Source organism: Lactuca serriola, chromosome 3, assembly GCF_051521515.1.
Source record: "Lactuca serriola cultivar US96UC23 chromosome 3, Lser_US96UC23_V15, whole genome shotgun sequence".
In the NCBI taxonomy this organism is placed as follows: Eukaryota; Viridiplantae; Streptophyta; class Magnoliopsida; order Asterales; family Asteraceae; genus Lactuca; species Lactuca serriola.
The window spans coordinates 41,388,414-41,409,452 of NC_136410.1; positions in this window are offsets into that span (position 1 = coordinate 41,388,414).

A 21,039-nucleotide genomic window follows, 5' to 3' on the forward strand; every position below is an offset into this window, starting at 1 on the left:
GTGTACATCCATGTACATGGGGCGTACGTGTGATTTAATGAAAACCTTAATTTCGGGTTTGGACCCTATATAAATTCCTTTATGGTTCATGAAACCCTCATTTCTCAGCCTCCACTATCCTTATAGCCTCATGCATCAAACCCTAAACCTCTCATTTGTGCTTTGAGCTCATTGTGTCCATTTTGGTGTGTTTTGGTCCATAATCAAGAAGTAGAAGCTTGGTGCAAGGAGGTAGATCAAGGAAGAGCATGTGGATCTTGACTATCTTCTTCATTTCCAGCTTGCTTGAGGTAAAAAGCTATAACCTTGCTCATTAGAAACTTAGATCTAGTTTATAAGGGTTTTCGACCCTTTTGGCCCCATGAATGAGATCTAGTGGTTTGGTACCACTCCAGGAGCTATGAGTTGCTACTCTTGGTGTTTTTGAGGTTCAACGTCCATAAAGTTGGCACCTTTGGGGTTTAGAGTCACCCATGCATGAGATTATGTCCCTTTATTGAAAGTAGAATGATATATCTTGAAGTTGGGTCCTTATGAGGCATGCAAAGTCACCAAATCATTGACTTTATGGTTCTAGACGCTTATTGGGACTTAGATCTATGGTTTGGACTTTTAGACTTAAGCATTAAGTGCATAAATTAGATTATGGCATATTGGATGAGTATGTTGGGCGTACAAGTATGTACGCGCGGCGTACAAGCTTTTTAGTGTGTACGCTTAGCATACAGCTGAGTACGCCCCACGTACTCAGTCAGTTGGGTTTTTGCACTTTAGGCTTTGAGTTGGGCCTTTCTATTGGGCGTTGGGGTTTGGGTTCTTGATTGGCCATCTGAGAACAAGTGTTTTGGACTAAGGAAGAGTTATTGGGCTTTAGGGTAAGGCCCATGTAAGGGTTTGGGCCCAATTTGGAAACTTTGGCCTTAGTCTTTGACCAAACTAGGTGAGGGATAAAATGGTCTTTTTACCCCAAGTATGGATTGTTGGATATGGATTGGAAACCAAAGGTTAATTGGGTGTTATTTCGTATTGATAACTCGGGGATTCGTTAGGACAGCAGTCAGGGATTTCAATGAGATTCAGCAGTTGATTTGAGTTTCCTCATTGTGTTTAGCAGGTCTAAGGCACCAATCCCGACCTTTATTGGTTATGTTAGGACGCTAGGAGTCTGCGTGAGCCTTGCATGTGTTATGTGTTGCTATGATTACGGGGCGCGGATCGACGTCGTGCAAGGCCCGATGACTGAAATGTATGTTATTGTTTTATGATCATTATATGTGTTTGCATGATTATGTGATATATATTGTATGTGTTTAGTGGGTGGGCCTGATGTTAGGTGGGGACTAATAATAACATATATATATATATATATATATATATATATATATATATATATATATATATATATATATATATATACTGAGCGGAGCTCGATGGAGGTCGGGACCGATTGAGGGCAAGGGCCCAATATGTGATTTATTATGTATGGTATGGGGTAGTTTGGGGAATTCACTAAGCTTTGTGCTTATGGTTTTCAGTTTATGTTTAAGGTACATCCATTTCCAGTGGGAAGAACTCAGGATGAATGCATCGCACACACCGCGTAGTTCCGCTTTTATGATTTACTCTCATTTATATGATGTGTGATACACTTATTTTCACTTGGATTGTATTGACAATGTTTTTGGAATACTGTTTTGTTTAAATTAAAAAGGAAATTTTTTAATCATATTTTTGGGACGTTACAATGGATTACTCTAATTCTTATAAGTTGTCCTTTCGTACATTTTTGAGTGTTTAGAAGCATAAAAATGTAATATTGGGCCTTAGTGTCCTTCCATGCATGAACAAGGATGTCGTAATGAGTTAAGAAGTTAGGTTTTTTTGGTATTGAGCACTTAATAGCCATACAATACCATAAAGTTGGAAACTTTATTGTTAAGGACATCATTTGAGGACTAGATTTGGATTTTAGACAAAAGAGCTTAAAGAATTAAGCTCTGAATATAAGGGAAATGAGGCAGTTATGTACACTGGGCATACCCTAGGTATGTTGTGCGCACAAGGTCAACCACCCCATTTCTAGTCTAGAATCGAGTATGCTAACTGTACAAGCTAGGTACGTTGGGCGTACTCAACTTAGTTGAATCAGTTGACTTTTTGACTTTTTGGCTTTGACCACGATTTGACTAAGTTTGACCTTAGGGTATTTTGGGTATTTTGATTATAATTTAAGTTGGTCATGTTCCAATGAATATGTGACCAGTAGTGTTGATATTCGGAGAAGTTTCCTGTTCAACAATCTTTTCAGACTAAGAGGTAAGTTTTTCCTCACTGTACTTGTGGGTCGAAGGTACCAATGTTGGCCCAGTGAGTTATGTATCCTGGTTTAGAGGATGTTGCTATGTTGTAGTGATTTGTTAGATCTGTGTCCTGGTATATAGGATATTGATATGTTTTAGTGATCTATGGATCTGCCTTTTGTCTTTTGACTAGTTATATGATTATTGGTTGATGGATATATGTTATTTTTTATGTATATGTCGACATGGTATGATGGAGTTGAGATTGTACTACTTTTTACTCTCAGTCAACAAACCGGGGTATTCCAACTGGAAGGTTGTGGGCCAAGGGTTATCCAACCAGAAGGTTAAGGACCCAACTTGTATTAGGCAATCCAACATAAAGGTTATGGGCTGGGCCATTTTAACCGGAAGGTTGTGGGTTAAGGGTAATCCAATCAGGAGGTTATGGACCCAGTATTTGTTTGGATATATTTTTTGTGGTGGTACCTTGGGGAAACTCACTAAACTTTGGCTTATAGTTTTAGTTTATTCTTTCAGGTACTTCAGATGATCGTGGCAATGTGAAGGCATGATCGTGCACGTCCTTTGGAGTTTTTATTATTTGGATTTTGGGATACTCTAATTATCGATATCACTTTTGAAACAATGTTTTTTTAACAATTATGGTCATTGGAGTGTTTTTGTAAAATGAACATTTTTCTCTGATATTGGGATGTTATAAGTTGGTATTAGAGCATTGGTTTAAGAGAATTGGATAAACATTCGTGTGAATCTAGACTCAAACTAAGGAACTACCAAAAGTATTCAAATTGTTTTTGTAACACTCTAAAAATTCAAGCCAATTTAAACTTTTCAAAACAACCCAGTTTCGTTAAGTCATTGCAAAAAGTTTTTCAATATAATTATTATCAGAGTCTTCCTAGAACCATATCATAAAACATAAACATGAGGAGCGGTACGATCACGCCTTTGCCTTGCCGCGGTCTCCTGAAGTACCTGAAACATTTAAACCACAACTGTAAGCCCGAAAACTTAGTGAGATACCCCCAAAATACCAACGCCATACAAACATAACCATATCATATAACCGATACAGAACACAGAACAGCCATGCACTGCGGGTCTACTGTGTGACTGGTCCACCCTACCGGGCCTTCAGTCCACCTGGTCCACCCTCCGAGTCTAGACATATACATCGAGTCTACAGTGTGATTGGTCCGCCAGCACCGGGCCTTCAATCCACTTGGTCCACTCTCTGAGTCTACAGTATGACTGGTTCGCCCGCACCGGGCCTTCAGTCGGCCTGGTCCACTCTCCGAACCTCGGCACGTCTGGTCCACCCTCTTGGGACCTACAACCTATCCGGACCGCTCGCTGGGCCTTCGGGATAACCGGTCCGCCCTGGGTATGTTTGCCTACAGCACAAAGCAGGACCCGCCTCAACCCAACCCCAGTCCAACAACCATGTGCACATAAACGTACAATCATATAATATCTCACATCCAATCAACCGATCTAGCAGATCACATAACATAACATCATCCTAACCAGGATGCCGACCTAACCGGTCACTAGCATAACATCATCCTATATACCAGGATACTGACCTCAACCAGGTCTCTAATATATACCATCCTAACTACCAGGATGCAAGCATAGCAAAGCAACAACATAACAATGATACCCGGATTACAATCCGATAAAGGGCCAACCTTGGTGCCGTAGACCCTGTCAATATAGTGAGGATAACTCACCTCGCAACTGCTGACTGAAAAGACAAGACCGAGCTGCTCCGACCACTGACACGATCTCCACCACCAGCCAACACCAAACCACTGAACTCAAAATAATGCCAACAATTACCAAAATACCCCTAGAAGTCAACTGGTCAACACTTGGTTAAAGTCAAAGTCAAAGTCAACCTTCCTGACTGACTCTACTCGCCGAGTCAGCCCGCTGACTCGCCGAGTCCCACAACCCTGAGTCCAACCGTACTCAACTCACTGAGTCGTCCCTTGACTCACTAATTCACAGCATAACCAGAAAAGGTTAGGACCTCACGACCAGACTCGCCGAGTCCAAGAACAGACTAGCCGAGTCCAAGACTATCTTCAACCAACTCGCCGAGTTATTCTTCCAACTCGTCGAGTTGCTGCCTATCTTCATGCAACTCGCCGAGTACACCCATGCGACTGGCCGAGTACCACTAGCTCTTAACCCATACAGAGGCTTTCCAAGCCATGCAGGGTCTCAAATCCATAGATCTACTCTTATACAAGCCATCCATCACGTAAAGTGGCAAACTTTACGTGAATCCAAGGAGATCTAAGCATAATACACTCTTGGCTAAGGTTTGGGACTAAAATGCTTCATCAACAGCTCTTGAACAGGGACTTTATGCTCTTTTGGATCATCACTACACTAGATCTGAGGTAGCAACCTCAGATCCAACCTCCAAACTCAAGATAACACTAGTTACATTCCCAAAAATCCCACAAATGATAGATCTAGATGAATAACAGCTCAAGCAATGAATCATTACCTTCAAAGAAGACTTCAACAGAAGAATAAGCCAAAACCTTGCAAAGCTCCTTGCCCCAAGCCTCTTAATCTTCAAAGATCTCTTCAACAACACTCCTCCAAGATCTAAATGCTCTCTAATTCTCTCTCAGATGAATATTAGGGTTTCTGGACTTCAAGGGAGAGCAAAGAGGCTGGGGAGACGGTATTATGTTCTTTATATAGGGCTCAATCCCTGGAATTAGGGTTTTCTCCACACAGCACCAACTCGCCGAGTCCAGCCACCGACTCACTGAGTTGGCCACTTAACGCGCGACCAGAATCGCGACCCTACTCGCCAAGTCCCACCCCATGGACTCGCCGAGTTGACCATTCAAAATTTTCACTTTGAACCCTGAACTTGCACTCCTGAACTCGGTATGTTACAGTTTTCAAAAGTAACCAAGGAAGGATGTTATGTGTACGATTATCTGTAGCAAGAAAGTTATACCCCAAGTTACCTACACTTTTATTTGTTATTGATGAGTATGATAGAACTGCATGCTAGTGGTAGGCTAAGGATCTTCAGGAATTGCATGATAGAATTGCCTGATATATGATGTTTGATAGCCTAAGAGGACTTCTTATGTTCTAGATGGAATTGACATCATTATTGTAGTTACTAAGTGTGATAGTTGTATACAAATAAGATTCTATAGCATGAGAATTTTGGTTTAGCCTTATTTCTTATTCCTTGTTTTGTTGTAGGCTCAGGGTAAAATCAAGTATTCAACTGTTTATAGAATCCAGTGTTATGTATGATTAGCATGAATGAGCGGTTGCATGATTGGTGGAAGTTTCATGGATGATTATGTGTGTGAGCAGCCGACCAGATGAGGAATGATTAGCCACTCTCGATGTATGCATATCCTAGTTGTTGTACTTGTTTTGGATGGTTGTGATGATCCTTGAGACAAATACGGGTGGGTGTGGAAGATAGTATGGACTCGTACTACTGGAAGCACAAGACCGGTACTATAACACCCCCTCTGGCATGTACGCGTAGCAAGGAAGTCACAAACCCCAAGGGTTTATCCTTGTCATGTGATTGTAGCACTATGTTGTTTTGGTTAAAATTTACACAAGTGTAAATCAACCAAATTGAATGAGAGCTTTTGGTGTTCGAATTGTGCAATAGAAAAGGGTAAAGAGAATGACACAATTATTTACAAGGAAAGCCCTTGATCCTTGCTAGGATCTCCGGCACAAAACCTTGGGAGGTGATAATGATCACATTCCTTGACGATTTTATTAATAAAATGATGATTACAGAGAGTATTTCAGTAAGAACAAGTGAAAAAGATCGTCGAGTAATCTAAGTGTAAGTAGTGTGTCGTGTGCGAGATACATGAATCAATTTATAGTCTAAACTAGCTAACAAGATGTCCGATATTCCTGGGATCCTCTATGACCAGCTTTGTGAATGTTGTTGGACTTGGTATTTTGGGTCTTTAGCATAGTTGAGATGACTCTCTGTTGAGAATAAGTCTTCTCTTGACTATTTATGCACATGTGTTAATTAAGAACGAAATATAACCGTTATAAATGTTAGTAAATAATAATAACAGTAATAGTCGGGATCCTGAGATAGTTGAGGATCCTGAATATCTGATGAGGTTTGAAGATCCTGAATGCTTTGAGGATCTTTACCCTAACAATTGCCCCTTCTGAAAATATAGGAGTTAATTTCGAGAATATTAAAGGGATAACTTAAATTAAAGAGGTAAAAGGACAGAGAAAAGTAATTTTCAAAATTAACCCTTAACGGCTAGGTAATTTTGAAATCCAACGGGTGAATAACTAGCCGTTAATGGTCAAATCAGCCTTAAATCCTCATTGTATATAGAGGTGATCAGTTCCATATTTCTTTACTCGTCTCGATTTTCTTTTCTTTACATCTGTCATCTGCTGCCTTTCGATTACTGGTGATTTATTAGAAGGTAATTATCTCTTTTTCTTCTACGTTTTTACTTCTTCCATCATGGTTAGAAAAATGGCCGTTTCTCTCAAAAACATCTTAACTCTCCTTGAAGATGACTTCACCAACCAAGGGATTCTCTCCTATGAGGAGACGTGTTCCTCCAGCGATGATGATATCGAGTCTTTGAGACTCAATGGAGCCTTCCCTCCTAAAGCCATTTTTAGTCCCTTCGACCCTCTCATCCAACCTGACTTTGTTTCTCCTACCTGGGCGGGCTTCCTTGAATACCCCCTTCTCCCTGGGTTTGAAATACCCTTTCCATGGGATTGTCTCTGAATTCTTCAGGGTGATTGGGGTGTCATATATTCAAGCCATATCAATTTTTTGGAGGATCCTATACTGGATTGACCAAGTAAATCAGTTAAAAGGCCTTGATATAGGTCTTCCTGAACTGGCCTGCATATATGATCTCACAACCTTCAAAATTCTCGCTTTCTCCTCAAAGTCAAGACCCATAGATCTCCTTTAGTCCTGAAAAACCAAACATAATGACGGAGCTTGGGAAGAAAAATACTTTTTTGTGAGACGTGACTTTGTTCCTAGTGGGGATCTCCTGTCGGATGCCTGGTTCAAGAAGGGTAGGATTCTTTTATGTTAATATAAGGATCCTAGAATTCACATCTTCTTATTTTGTTTTCTTTTTTGCAGCTTTCAAATTCGAAGAGCTTGTACCTATTGTTGAGGAATCTGAAGAGAAGATCGAGAAGTTCTTGGCCCTATCTGAAGCTGAGAGATCCTTTTGATTTGATCAAGCCACTCTGCAAGAAAGATCTTCTGCCATTGACCTCATGTCGACAGGTAAGTTTCCTTGATTCCTTTTGCTTGTTATTAAGGTTTTTAATAGTCCTCCATTATGTATATATGATCCAAAGTCACTCACTCCAGTGCTCGCTTCACACTCGCTGATCTTGACACATCCATGTCTGAGGATCAGCTAATGGGGAAAAAGGAGAAGATCTCATCTTCTCTTCCTCCCATAAGATTGACCATTGACTTGACAAGGAAGACCCCGGGATCCCGAAAAAGAAAAATTGTTGAGTTTGCAGGTCTATCTTTGGAGGGCCTTGGGGCTGAGGAAGCGCTCCAGAAATTGGTCTATTTCTCCCAAGCTGTAAGTGATGGTTTTATTCTCGTTCTATCTTCTATTCTACCTTTTACTAACCCATTATGTCTTTGTTTTAGGTCTCCGATCATATTTCCGCCGATCTAAGGATCCGAGCGGAGAGGGATGAACGAGCCTTTCATGGACAGGAGAGGATGTGGAAAGCAACCAACGAGGATCTGTTGAGGAGAGTGGAGCTGCTCAGCAAGGTGAAAGCTGAGAAGGAGGAGGAGAACTTACTCGAGACGGAGGAAGTGATCTCTTATGTAAAGGTCAGTATTGCGGTGGCTGTTTGGGAGGCCAAGATTCGTATTGCGGAGGATCTGGAGAATGCAGGTTCCTGGTATGTGGACGGTTGGCGCGAGGCACTGGCCAAATTGATTGGCAAGCCTGCTACCGCCAATCAGGATCTTGTACTATTGCTGACTAAAGGAGGGGAGAAGAAGAATGCAGTCGATGATGACCAGGCTTAGGTCTACGCCTGCAAGAAGTTAGTTTAGGTAGTTTTTGTTTTTATCAGTAATGTAAAGCAATTAATCTTTTGGTTAGGTTGGTGCGCAACCCTTTTTGAATGAAATGGTTGTGTTTTGTTTTCATATCTCTCTCTTGATTCTTCTGCATGACGGTTACAATACTAGGATCCTTAAATAATCAGGATCCCAAAAAACTTGGTTCCTACAAACAATCCTGATAGAAAATTCTTTTAGTGAATCATTTTTAGTATACTTGAATTCTGATAACCAAATGATTTTTGCTTAGGATCTTAGAAAGTTTAGGATCCCTAAACATTACTTAGAGTTTCTTGAGGATAAGGATAGATGGAACCTAGTTGTCTTCAAGTTTTTCCTTAAGCTTCATAAGCTTTTCAATCTTAGAATTTATTGAGGATAAATCTCAACTTAGGAAAGAACTTAGGATCGTTGTTGACTTCTGATGATAAGATTCTTACTGATGAGGATCCATACCGATGAGGATCCTTAAGTATGACGATCCTTAATGAAGAGGATCCTTAAGGAAGAGGATCCTTAATCATTAGATCATACGGGGGAATTCCATTCTTAGTAACCCGTTTAGGTTATAAACTTTGACAAAATTCTTGGGTAACATCATAAGTTCAACATGTTAATTTTATTTACAGGGGGGATCCCAACTTGTGACATATTTCATGGGAAAGATCCCTACTTATGATAACATGAAAATTTTATGATTTGTGACTATTTTTTGAGGAAAAATATCAACGTGTGATAACATGCAGATGTTATAAACCTTATGTAATTTATGGGGGTAAGATCCCAATTTTAGATAAAATGAAAATGTTATAAACCTTAAGGATCTTAACTTATGTTCAAAGATAAGAGGGTTGTCCAGTCACTGCATCATGAAATGATCCCCTTATTCATATCTTGTAGTTAGATATCATGCGTTCAAGCGAGGTGTATAAACCTTAGTTCGTTTGAAAGAGGTACTTAGCTCTTTAAACTTTATAGGGGATTAAGTAACCTTAGGCGTAAGAGAGATGATCAGTCTCTAGCTTGTGTATATGATGGTTTAAAGGTCATACCGTTGATATAGTGCATTGTCTAAGTGTTAAGATGTTGAGATCTCCATGCGTCAAGATCCTTATGTTTCAGGATCTTCAACCTTGAGGATCCTTATGTTTCAGGATCATTGCTTATGGAGATCCTTAACTGTATGTTTTTCTGCATAGCAAACGTTAGCTAGGGATGGGCGTTAGTCTAGCTAACGCCCCTCTGATGCTTCAGTTAGTAATGTATTCGAGGAGAAAATAAGTAATGATGAAAAGTTGAAGGCATAGGACATGTACTCTTTGGTTTTGTTGAAGATCAATCGAACTTGTTTACATATAGTATGCTTTGAGATGTATAATATTCTAGGATCTTGTTAAAATGTCTCCTTCGAGTGTTGCTAGCCAATATGCTCCTTTTCCTGCTTCAGCATCTATGAGATATGGTCTTTCCCCCTTAGGAGCTAATTTACTTGCACTAGGATCCTTGGTGTTTCAAAATGTTTTCCTTAATACCAAGTCTCCTATTTGGAATCTTATGACTTTTATGTTCTTGTTGTAAGCCTTGGTGATCCTTTATTGATGAGCAACAATGTGTATCTTGGCAAGATCTCTGAGTTCGTCAACAGTGTCAAGATCCTGAGCCAGGATCTTGTCATTGTTTTCTTGATTTTGGAGCAAGCATCTGATGTCAGCATCACTACTTCAGTAGGGATCATTGCTTCTGTCCCAAACACCAAGGAATAGGGGGTCTGACTTGTGGCTAATTTGTAATTAGTCCTATCTGCCCATAGCACGAAAGGAAGCTTTTTTGCCCATCTTCCTTTTTTTTCATCTAGCTTTTTCTTCAAGTTGTTTACTATGATCTTATTGCTAGATTCTGCTTGACCATTAGCTTGGGTATGAACATGAGTGGACATTATCATTTTGATTCACCAATTCATGAAAAAGTCCCTTCTCCTCTTGCTTACGAATTGGGATCCATTGTCGCATATGATTTCAGCTGGGATCCTGAACCTGGTCAATATATTATGTTTAATAAATGAGACTAACTCTTTATCTCTAACATGAACGAAGGCTTCAGCTTCGATCCACTTCGAGCAGTAATCAGTCATCACCAACATGAAGACTTTTCCTCTTGGAGCTATTAATAATTTTCCCACTATATTCATTCCCCATTTCATGAATGGCCATGGAGAGATAATAGGATGTAGAGGTTCTGCTGGTTGATGTAGGATGTTGATGTGTCTTTAGAAAGCATCACACTTTTTAGCATGTAGAAAATAATCTCTCTTTATGGTTGGCTAGTAGTATCCTGTTCTCAATACCTTGGAGCATAAGGATCTGCCCCTAGTTTGATTGTCGTAGTCTCCTTCATGTATGTCCTTCAAGACTTCCGTAGCTTCAGGATCTTCCAAGCGCCTGAGATATGGACCTGCCATAGACTATTTATAGAGTTTACCTTGGATTATTACGAATCTTGAGACTCTTGTTTTGAATGCTTTTTCTCTTTTTCTTTTGTTGGGATCGTGCCATTTTGGAGATACTCCATAATGGGTTGGATCCATGATTGTGGAGTTCTTCAAGGATCTTGTTCGTCGGGATCCCTTAGAGGAGGGATCTGAGGATCAGGATCTCCGATGGCTATTGCATTTATTGGTTGTTCAAGATCGCTAGGTTTGTCGAAAAGGGCTCCAATAGTTGGAGTTATTATGTGGGATATAAGGATCTTCATTTCTGGTGGGATCCTTATAGAGGATCCTAAGTTGGCTAATGTGTCTGCTTCTGTGTTTTCTTCCCTGGGAATTTGGGTTAGGCTAAAGTTTTCACAATCAGAGGCTAATTTTTTGAGGATCTCGACGTATAATGTTAATCTTTCACCTTTCCCTACATAAGATCCATTAAAGTGACTAGTTAATAACAAAGAATCAACGAATACTTGAAGATCCTTGATTTAAAGATCCTTAGCCAATTGTAGTCCCATGATGAGTTCTTCATATTCCACCTCATTGTTGGTTGCATTAAATTCAGAATTAACTCCCTGGGGTAGGATGTCCCCCTGCGGCGATTTTAGTATGATCCCTAGCCCGATTCCTTTTTGGTTTGAAGCTCCATCCGTGAATAGTGTCCATTTTCCAAATGTGCTTAACTTCACTGACCATTTTGCCATCCTTGCTGACATCTCTGGTTTTCTCATCACATTCTTAATAGGACAAATAGTTTTCACATGTATTGTATGTATCTCGAAATAATGTCTTAACTTAGTAGAAGCAGTTACTAATGCAAGAATCAATTTTTCGAGATGAGAATACCTGGTCTTAGGATCCAAATGACTTTTACTTACATAATAGATGGGATGTTGTTCTCAGTTAAGATAATTATCTAGGACAACACTTACCGCACTTGAGGATACCAAGAGGTAGAAGAGAAGTGGTTCTCCATCTATAGGCTTCACCAGTAGTAAGGCAGAACTTAAGTATCTTTTGAGTTCCTGAAAAGCTTCTTCCTGTTCTTCAGTCCATTCAAACTTCTTGTTCTTGTTCAAGATATCAAAGAAGGGCTTACACCTTTCTGAGGATCTTGAATGAACCTGTTGAGTGTTTCTACTCTTCCGGTTAGCCTTTGGATGTATTTTGTTGGAGATGGAGATTTCAGCTTGATGATTGCCTTGATCTTCTTTAGGCTTGCTTCTATTCCTCTCTTGGTTACCATATACCCAAGGAACTTGCCTGACTTCATCCCAAAGTGGCATTTAAACGGATTCAATTTCATGTTGTATTCATATAGAATGTTGAAGGCTTCTTTGAGATCCTTGGGATGATCTTTAGCTTTCATGGACTTCACCACCATGTCATCAATGTAGACCTGCATGTTGTCCCCCATCTTGTCTTTAAACATCCGGTTCACCAGTCTTTGATATGTTGCACCTCTATTTTTAAGACCAAAAGGCATTTCAGTGTAACAATATATACCTATTGTTATTATAAATGCTATATCTTCTTGATCGGATGGTTCCATCTAGATTTATTGGAATCCTTCCAAAGCATCCATGAAGGTTAAGACTTTGTGGCCAGCCATTGCATCTATCATTGAGTCAATGTGTGGTAGAGAGAAATGATCCTTAGGATAAGCCTTGTTAAGATCCGTGTAGTCTATACATACTCACCACTTGTTGTTATTCTTTTCTTGAAAACTACATTAGCTAGCCATCTATGGAACTTCGCTTCTTTAATCATCCCTGAGTTGAGAAGCTTTTCCACTTCTTCCTGGATGATCTGATTCTTTTCGGGTGCAAACTTCCTTCTGTTTATATGTATCAGTCTGAAAGAAGGATCAATATTAAGTTTGTGAGTGAAAATACTCTTGTCTATACTTGTCATATCTCCGGGTTTCCATGTGAACGTCTTGCTTCTGGTTCGAAGGAAAATTAATAGGTCTTTCTCGAGTTGCTCAGGTATTGAGGATCCTATGAGAAATTTGGTTTCAGGATCCTCGCTCCTCAGGGGCACTTCCTTCACATCTTGCTCCTTTGTTTCTAGAACATGTCGTGGCTCTTGCCTTAATTGCTATACTTGTTAGGGTTTTGTCATAGGCTTCATAGAGGTTTTATAAGATTCCTTTGACGCTTTTTGATCTCCCATGATCTTCACTATTGCCCATAGAGTAGGCATCTTTACACGCTGATGATATGTTGATGGATCTGCTTTCATCTCGTGGATCTACGATCTACCTAATATCACATTATAAGAAGATAAGGTGTCAATAACACAGAAATTTTGTATAGAGTTTACCCCCTCTATGTATATTGGTAGCTTTATCTCCGATACAGGGATGTTCATCCTCTTTAGTGCGTCCAAGCGTACGATGTTGACCGAGGATCCTCCGTCAACAAGGATCCTTCTAACGAAGTGGTTGGCAATGTAAAGTGTTATTACGAGTCCGTCATGGTGAGGATCCTGGATCCCTTCCCTGTTCGTCTCGTCAAACGTGATTTCCTTTTCATTGCTAACCAAGGTATTCTTCTGTGGTCTATCCTCCTTTTCTGTTTTAAAGACCTTGGAGTGTCTTCTAGCCTGAGAATAAGAAGTACCACAAATGTTAGATCCGCCTGAGATACCGTTAATTATCTTGGCGTTTGGGGGGTGGAGATACTGTTTTCTCCGGGATCTTACGACCGTCCTAATTGTTCTCCTTGGACTTTTCTTTCTTTCTACCGAGGATTTCTTTATGATACCATTTGCTAAGGAGATAGTTGATCTCCTTCCTTACGGCTATGAAATCCTCCATCATGTGACCGGAATCTTCATGGTAAGCACAACATTTGGACTTGTATTTCCTACTGGTGGACTTGTTAGCCTTCTTCGGCCACCTTGCTTTGTCTCTAAGATCCTGCATAACATGGATTAAACCTGAAACATCCACAGAAAAACAATAGTCAATGATCTTAGGGGGTTGCCCTTCCTCTCCTTCATCTTCGAGGGCATTAACCCTGTCATGATCTGGTTTTGAATAAGGCTTCGATTTGTAGGATCTTGGAGCCGAGGATTCGGCCTTCCTATTGGGATTCTCGTATTAACTTAAAGGGTTGCTCCTCTTATGGAATTCTTTATCCTCTTCAAGCCTTATGAACCTCAATGTTCGGCACCTTAATTCATCCAATCTCTTGCATGGAGTCACCACTAGATCTTCATATAAGGGTGAGTCCTTCCTTATACCCATCGCGAAGGCCTTGACAGAAGTCTCCATATCAATGTTGGGGATACTTAGAGCTTCCCTGCCAAACTTATTAACAAAATCCCTAAGTCATTCCTTAGGATCCTGAAACACCCAATAGAGATCACTAGTGATCTTCTCGAAGGTTCTGCTACAAGAAAATTGGTTATTGAAAATATTGACTAAATGTGAAAATGATGTAATAGAAGAGGGACGAATGTTTAGCAGCCATTTGAGGGTTGATCCTGTGAGGGTCGAACCAATGCCTTTGCATAGGCAAGCTTCATTCAAGTGCACTGGGATGGGCATGATCTTCATCCTTTCTCGGTATTATGCTATGTGCTCTTCAGGATCCGTAGTTCCATCGTAAGGCTTCATGCTAGGAGTTTGGAAGTGCTTAGGAACTTCGGTATCAGCTATCGCAGGAGAAAATATCGAGATCCTATGACTTTCGGAGATGCTTCCGGTATGGGTTGAACTACCCCGGGTCCTCTTGAGATCATCTATCTCAACTGCTGAAGTTCCCTAGCCATGTTTGGACTTATTCCTACATCAGCATTTGTAGAGTTAGTATTGATAGTATTGTTGTCTAAGAAGTTACTAGAATCACGGTTTCTAGGAGTATTGAAAGGCTCATTGAGATCATTGATCATAGATGCTCGAGTGTTCATAGTTGTCCCCCAGGGTGACGTAGCAGTAGCAAGAGATGTGTTCCCCTGATGATTTCCTGTGGATCCTTCATTGTCAAAGTTTAGGATCCTTGTTTGTACACATGTGGGCATCATTTTCGGGGATCTCTGAGATTCCTCCTTCATCCTTTTCACTTCTCTAAGTAGTGTTCTATTCTCGTATTGCTGCCGAGTCATCTATTGCGTCATTTTCCTCATCATAGAGAAGAGTTCAATAGTAGTGACCAGATCAGTTGGATGATCGGGTCCTGAAGATACCAAACTTCCTTGGTTAGTGACCGGAGGGGTGTTTTTCTTGGAAGTGTCAGGCGCTTTCCTCTAACCAGGGGGTCTACTCGGAGGAGATGGTAGGATTTTGGTTGGAGTGGAAAGACGGAGGATGAAGAAAGAATCGATTGTGTAAACATGATCTTTTGAGGATTTTAAACACCACGGCCCCACGGTGGGCGCCAAATTGTTTTGGTCAAAAACTACACAAGTATAAATCAACCAAATTGAATGAGAGGCTGGGATGTTCGAATTGTGCAATAGAAAAAGGTAAAGAGAATGACACAATTGTTTACAAGGAAAGCCTTTGATCCTTGCTAGGATCTCCAACACAAAACCTTGGGAGGTGATAATGATCACCTGCCTTGATGATTTTATTAATAAAATGATTATTATAGAGAGTATTTCAGTAAGAGCATGTGAAAAAATTTCTAGAGTAAGATAAGTGTAAGTAGTGTGTCGTGTGCGAGATACATGTGTCAATTTATAGTCTAAACTAGCTAACAAGATGTCTGATATTCTCAGGATCCTCTATGACCAGCTTTATGAACGTTGTTGGACTTGGTATTCCAGGTCTTTATCATAGTTGAGATGACTCTATATTGAGAATAAGTCTTCTCTTGACTATTTATGCACATGTGTTAATTATAATTGTTATAAATATTAGTAAATAACAATAACAGGTAATAGTCGGGATCCTGAGATAGTTGAAGATCCTGAATATCTGATGAGGTTTGAGGATCCTGAATGCTTTGAGGATCCTGACCCTAACATATGTATTATGGCCTTTCTGATTTGTCACAATTTATTTTCATAATGGTGGAGACGAGGGGATCATGATTTGGAGCTGGTGGCCAGAGTAGGTGTGACATCCCCAAAATCTCGGCCAGAAAAGACCGGTTTCATTTATGCTTTTAAAATAATTTCAGAGTAAATCCTTTTGATTTAAAAGATTTGTGGAATTTGTTCCCAAAAACAAAATATGATAAAAATAATATTTACCAAAGCATTTCATAAAGAAATGTATTTTCATTATATAATCAAAACTCGGGATGTCTTGTTCCGATACAGACACAAAAGCATAAACAACAAAAGATAGACCATACAACAGTTACATACAACAAGTGGTCTAATAAACAAAATAACTTGACGATTCATCCATCTTATGCCCTCGCTCCACTACCTGTAATACAAATAAACTGAGTGGGTCAGGCTTGGGAGCTTGGTGAGCATATAGGGTTTTCAACCCGCAATAAATGATTATATTTAATTTCACCAACCAACAATAAACCGATTACCCGTTCCCGTTATCCTCACTTTACGTCCCTAAAACGTCTATCTCAAGGGACCTAATCTAGGATTTTCATCAGGACGGACATTACTGCAAAGGGGTTTCCTCAACAATAGATGTCCTAAAGGCAACCATGAGGGGGATAGAGTACACCGGTGAACACATCGTTCACAACACCTACAGGTTATGAGCCTGCTAGCGTTCCACATGACTGTCTATAAACAATGCTCTGATACCAATCTGTCACACCCCTAAACCAGACGGCGGAAACGTACGGGGGTGGAGGACTTCATTTGTAGTATCACAACACATGCATCATAGTAATCAAAGTACAAACAACCATTGTATTTAAAAGTATAATATTTAAATGTGTTCTATCATTGTACATTGAAACCAAAATAGTTATACAAAACAAGAAGATATGACTCATAATGGCTCCATCTTCTCAAAAAGCTCGGGGAGTACATGTTATTATTTCCCTGAGAATACAAGTAATTTGGAAAGAGAGTATCAACAATAAGTTGAGTGAGTACATAAGTCTTTATGTTTGAATGGTGTCTTTGTATTTTGAATATGAAAACTGTTCTAGAAAATCCCATATTTTCTGTAGTATGTGAAAAGTAGTTTTATTCCCATAAAGCCGTCCTATTTGTAAACCAATGTATTTGTAAAACTTATAACTGAGAGTGTGCCTGGCTTCACCAGCTGTTATTGAAAACTGTAGTATACCATTGTACTTTGTATTTTGTAAACTGGTACTTTGAAGATGTACTTACGTTTAGTTGTTTATACACTAACGTGTTGTTAATATATTTTTAATGAGTTATTATAACCATACTAAGACATGAACGCCTGAAACAAATGCCTTGTGAGCGTTTAAACTGTTGATAACAATTGCCACTCATTGGCGTGTATGCCTGACTGTAGTTAGCAGCCTGAGTGCGGGGTTGTCAATCCCGATATAGATCTACACACAACTTGTTTCGATCCCCGGACTGGAGATTCTGGTTATAATGTCAGGGCTTTACCTTTTTTGTCTAAAATGAATTAAACAACCTGAATTGAATGTCTCATAAAAAGCATATAAACGTTACATGTATATCAGTTATGAAAACCCAATCATTCTGAAATAAATGATTGACAATATGTTCTTGAATTAGTATTCCGAACATGTATTTGACAAGTGTAAACCCTTGATTTTTTTTTTTGAATTAAAACCCTTGTTTCATGTATAACAGTGTATTCTTGTATACTTAAATCATAAATCATTGTTCTATGTATCATAAATTATACCTATTATAATTTATATGTACTTTATGAATTGGTAAATAACTATTTTTGCATGTAATCCTTTGCTCAACATGTTACAAAGGGTAATTAAACTTAATGAAATAACTTTTATATTTATATACATATACAATTTCATATATAAGTAAAAGTTAAACGACGTTCGGACAAATAACCGGTACTATAAGTCCACATCCAAACCAGGAAAAGGACCTAGAATGAGTTATTAGTCCTAAGCCTTTTAAATCTTTTTTATATTAATATATATATATATATATATATGCAAATATGAATATTTGGGAAAAATATAAGTTTATAAAAGAGTTCAATATTTGGAGTATTTTTGATGCTTTAAAATCGTTTTATCGTGATTTGAAATCATTTATTTATAACACAAAGTTATTGTGTTATACTTGTATTTCCCCCCTTAAAATAGTAGAAATTATGAAAATACGGGGGTATGAACTCACATGATAGATGGTGAACCGGACAGAGTTTCGTTTCACAAAAACGAGTTTATTTGTCGAGAAACCGGCTCAAATTGGGCAGAGTTTCGACAGGAGAGAGGTTACTTCTCGGGAATCTCGAGGCTTCGAGGCTTGCTTAGGGTTCGAGACATGATATCGGGGCTTTAGGGGTTGTATATGAGCTTAGGGGAGTGGAAAATGTGAAAGAGAATGATTTTTGGAGTGAAAAAGTGAAAAAATTCCGGGACCCTCGCATGCTATTTATAGTCCGAAGGTTCGGACCCGAAGCTACGTGAAGGTGACACGCGCCTGACAGGTGGCGAGGCAAGGGGGCTTCTTCAGACCGGAGACTCGCTGCTGGCTGGCTCAGATTGGACCAACCCTCGGTCCAATGGGAAGGAGACACGTGCGAAGGAGATGGTCCGAGGTGTATGCGAGGGGTGTCTCCATGCAAAGTTGTCCGCTTCTTAGTGGACCTCGGTTGCGGTCCAATCAGGAGATGCCACATATGGGTTCGGTCCATTCAACAGCTGCCACGAGCGAGGGTGACGTGGCATGCGAATTTTCCCGGTTTTTCCCATTTTTTCTTTATTTTTGTGCCAAACTTGCGAAAATTATAACTTTCGCATACGAGCTCCGTTTTTGGCGTTCTTTATATACACACGTAGGTTAAATCATACTCTACGACCTTCGTTTAGACTTCGTCGGCATATTTTGACTTTATTTTTAATATTATTATTTTAAATAGACCGGGACGAGAATCCGTTATAAATTCATAACTTCTTCATACGACGTCCGTTTTTGTCTGTCTTTTTACCGTTGTACTACTACCGACGAGACCTTCAATTCTCGTGTAGGTTGTGTCGGCTAAAAATCGCTCGATCTTAATTTCGAGTTTTTAGTTGTACACTGCTATATTGAAACTTAGAAAAATCATAACTTCTTCATACGAAGTCAGATTTTGGCGTTCTTTTTATGAAAGTTCTTGGTTTAACATAAACTACAACTTTCATTTAGATTGTTAAGGCTAAAAAGCCTTTTATTAAAAATTTAGTTTTTACACTGAACAGTGTTTTGCCGGTTTTGTCGCGGATTTTCGATTGGTCATAACTTCTTCGTTATAACTCGGATTTTAGTGTTCTTTATATTTTTGGAAACCTTATTACAATCTCTATCACTTGGTTCATCCCAATTAAGATTATTTAATAATTTATTTTTGAGGGTCAATTATGTAAATATACACAGTATGCCAAAATTTCTCTTTATTAATTTAAAAAGAAGTACAAATTAACCTACACTATTACATAGGTTTGAAATAATAGTTTGTTACAATAAATCATATCTATGAGATAGAAGAATGTGAATATGCATTCACACATATAACAACAAAATATACACATAACACGTTTTTCGTATAAAATACTTCATAATTATGCGTTCGAAGAAAGTAACTACACAATTACTTGATCAGAAGATGATCGGACAGCACTACGACTTGTAGAAGTAGTATTCTTCGGTAGATCTAGAAGATCTTCACAAAAATTGGCTTCTCGTGGGTAGAGTTTCGGCTCGGGAATTGCACTTCTCGGGATCTTCGGGGCTTCACGACTTGCTTCAGGGCTCGAGATTAATACCGGGGCTTTGGGATATTTCTTGCACGTAAAACGCGGTAAAAATGAGTGAGAGATAAGAGTTTGAACAAAAGAAATCGGCAGCCATCGACATCTATTTATAGGGTGCTGAAACCTCAATTACCCTCGGCGTAAATCTAGGTACGTTGGGCGTACTAAGCCTTACGCTGGGCGTACGCGACGTCATTGCATGCGTATGTACTCAAGTGACGTCATTGCATGCGTATCTGAGGCGGTTCCGGGTACGCCTTACAATGGGCGTACTCGATTAAGCAGACTTCAAACTTGTGTAACTTTCGCATACGAGCTCCGTTTTTGACGTTCTTTATATCCACACGTTGGTGAGACTAAGCTCTACAACTTTCGATTAGACTCCGTTGGCTGATTTTGACTTTACTTTTATTATTTATTTTTAGTAGGCCGGGACAGGAAAACTCCGTTATAAATTCATAACCTCTTCATCCGGCGTCCGTTTTCGTCTGACTTTTTATCATTACACTACTAATAACGAGATCTTCGATTCTCGTTTAGATTGCTTCGACCAAAAAATCACTTGATATGCACGCTCTCATACGAAGTAGGCTAGGATTAACTGATGATCAGATACGGGAGATCATTTCCACTGAGGTGGTTGCTGTTCTCTGGAGTTCTATGTCAGAGACGTTTGGTCTATTAATATCGCTACGATTGAGCTCTTTGATGATCGATACGCTGCTCTTTCTGATGCTAGTGTTGCTGCAGCTACGACAATTATTTCTGCTACAAGGATTCGAAGGGAGATATCCTTCTAGTATCGGGACTTCGACAACTCGAAGCCTCCAGAATTTGATGGGGTCATTGACCTGCTTGTGGCGATGAGGTGGTTGTCTGATGTGGATGGTTGTTTCATCACATGTTCTTGCCTAGGTGATTAGAAGTTCAAGTGTGCCCTAAACCTTCTCCGATTAGCGGCAAAGGATTGGTGACTAGTGCTTACACTCTTGAGAAAAGATTTTTTGTTACTTGTGAGCATTTCTTGGAGATGGCAAAGGATTGGTGACTGGTGCTTACACTCCTGAGCAAAGAGTTTATGTTACTTGTGAGCAGTTCTTGTAGATGTTACGTGGCAGATATGTTCCCTTGGTGGAGATGGAGAAGTTGGCTCAGGAGTACTTGGTCTGAGACAGACAACTGAGACGGTGGCGGTGACGGAGATCACCCAGATGTTTAATGAGAGGGCTCTTT